The sequence below is a fragment of the Crocuta crocuta genome, unplaced genomic scaffold (genome assembly GCF_008692635.1).
Source record: "Crocuta crocuta isolate KB4526 unplaced genomic scaffold, BGI_CrCroc_1.0 scaffold102, whole genome shotgun sequence".
NCBI lineage: Eukaryota > Metazoa > Chordata > Mammalia > Carnivora > Hyaenidae > Crocuta > Crocuta crocuta.
The window spans coordinates 12,850,749-12,853,358 of NW_027530019.1; the positions used below are offsets into that span (position 1 = coordinate 12,850,749).

Sequence of the window (2,610 nt, forward strand, 5' to 3'; positions counted from 1 at the left end):
GTAACATCTCCTACTCTCCAATCCAACTGGTCTTCTGCCCTCTTAAGACTATCGACAATAGACGACTAGGAGATGTTCCAAGGTGGGACTAAACCTCTGCCCGTGGAGCAGACTCTGCTTGCTGAAACCCCTCATTCCTGGCAGGCTCTAGAGTGGCTCACCAGACTGTCGCCTTGGTGAGTCTACCAACCGGTCGCCACCAGCAAAGGCCCACCTTGTGCACAACCCCACCTCTACCAGTCTGCTCAGGGAGGGTCGACCCCACTCTTCCCAGAAACGGGAGGCGATCGGCGGCTGGAGCCACTGCCGCAGCTTCTCCCCGCGGGCACCCCGGCCCCCGCAATCCCTGGGGCAGAGTCCGGCCCGGTCGCTCGCCTCTCGGGGTGGGTGGCTCGGACCTACTCCCCTCCCCGACGCCACCACCTGCGCCCGCTCAGGCGCCGCCTTTGTCCGGCGCTTCACCGCGGAGCGGGCCCCTCGGGCCCGACCTGACCTGGCCCCCGGCCCCGGAGAAGAGGCGGCGAGGCGGGCAGGGCCAGACCAGGCCGGGCCGCGAGCACGGGGTCCCGCTGTCACTTGGAGGCGGTCTGACAACTTCGATCCCCCCGCCCCACCTCGGACTCGGCCGCCGCTCCGCACGGTCTCCACCGGGCCTCCCGCGGCCCACACTCGCTTCTCGAACCGGTTCCCTTCCGTCTTCGGCGCCTCCCTTCCTCCCGGCACGATAGGGTCGGGTCTACNGGAGCCCCAGTCCCCCAGCTGCTACCCCATCCCCCGAGAAATCTTATCTCGCCCCCGCCCTGGCCGTCTACCCTCTACATCCCCTTTCCCTCTTCTCCTTAGCACACACTGTAGGAAACTGCGGACCGAGAAACACCCCACCCTCGCCAGCGGCTGCTGCCCCCAGGGCAAAGCCTCGGGAAGACCAGCCGAAAAATCAAGCGAGGACAACCCCCCTTTCCTGCAGAAAGGGCCCCAGACTCCAGCGAAAGGGCCCCGACTGCTGAGAAGCCCCTCCCGCCCTTGCCTCATCTTTCCGACTTCCCTGCCTGCCACGTCTCCTTTCCTTTCAAGCAAGGTCGGTCCTAGCTCGGTAACCCCTCACCCGCATCTCTTTTTCCTCTTTCTCCCCTTCACCTACCGCCCCCCACTCCAGCTCCTCATTCACCTTTCTCAGAAGCCGAGTGTGGAACCCTCATCCTTCCCCAGCTGACAGCAGAGGCTGGTCTGTGAGTCCTTGACACCCACACACCCCCTNCAGCCCCGACTGGACTCCCTCCCTGGCGTCCCCAAGCCAGGATGGGACCAGGCGTGGACACTTACCTGCCTTCCCCCTCGTCACCGAACGCCGTGGCTCCGTCTCACACCCACAGACGTGCCTTTCCAAGCCCGAGCACGCTCGCGGGGTCAGCGGGGTGGGTGGGCACAGCAGGCTGAGGTCACACGGAGGTGTGGGAGGTCCCTGGGAGGTGCGGGAAGAGGCTGTGCCTTGGACAGCGTGTGTCGCCTGAGTCGGCAGAGGGCTTCACTTCAAGAAGCACTGGCTGTGCACATAGTAGGTTCTTGAGAAATGCTGAGTCCACCCCAGAACAAAGCCTCATTCCCAATTCAGGCGGGGGAGGGGAGCTTTGGGAGGTAAAAGGAGCAGCAGCAAAAAGGGTAGTGTCAAGTCACCAGAGCGCTGGGAGCAGCCCAGGGAGGGGCTGGGCCGAGCACTGCCTCTGGCAGAGAGAAGCACCCTGAGTGCTGGGGCTGCCTGAGTGTGAGAGGAAAGCCAGCCTTGGAGCGAGGCTGAGGGGCTCCTCCTGCACCACACATGCTGCCTAGTGTCTTCTAGCCCTTGAGACTCCAGCCCTCACCAAGGCAGCCTTGAAGACAATCAGGGCTGTTAGCCCCTGTGGCGGGGGAAATAGAACTCTAAAAGATGGTTTCCCCATCTGCTTCCAGAGCTGTCAAGGGGGCCCCCACAGTCTAAGCTGTGTTGGGAAACACGTTTAAAGGACATGGTCACCCAGCAGGGGAGGTGTGTGAATGAAAGCTGAAAGCTAAGACCGTGGCATGGAAACTTCTCAAAGAACCAGGTTTTCCTAGATAAGTGCCCCTACTTCTCCTACCTCCCACCCTTAGGGAAAGCAAATGCCCCAAACCTATAAAAGTAGGACACTAAAGGACTTCTCCCCTCCCTGAGCGTCCCAGGACAAGGATTCCTAGCAGTACCCCCCATCCCCAGCAACCAGGCCAGCCCTACCTCCCCCCCCCCACCTCCCAAAATGCCCCCTTCTCCCTCTGTCCCGGGCTGCGTTATGGGCTGGTGTCCCCTACCCCTCATCGGAGACCGGTAGTGGAAGGTAACCGCAGCAGTGACCACTGGAGCTGAGCCATGCCATTCTGGCAGCCTGGAGCCAAAGCAGAAGAGGGGACAGGGCTTCTGTCAGCAGCCCAGCCTGTACTGACCTTGGCTTCATGCCCACTAATGGGCAGGGATAGAGGCCAAAAGGGTCAGAAGAGAAACGTAGCTATTCACAGGGAAGGAGACCCAAGTGGCAGGAAGCCCATGCTGGGCCTAGGAAATGGTTGCAGGGTGAGGTTGGAGGAGTCGACGTCTCCCCC

At 62.0% G+C, this 2,610-nt stretch overlaps 1 protein-coding gene across 1 annotated transcript in view; it reads right to left on the bottom strand.

Annotated features, from left to right (window-relative positions):
- BAHD1 (bromo adjacent homology domain containing 1) overlaps nt 1–2,610 on the bottom strand; it is a 25,200-nt gene that overhangs the window by 21,596 nt on the left and 994 nt on the right. The window contains 2 exon segments of the mRNA XM_077764684.1: nt 1,324–1,462; nt 2,323–2,396. The gene's annotated coding sequence lies outside the window, so the exon portion shown is untranslated.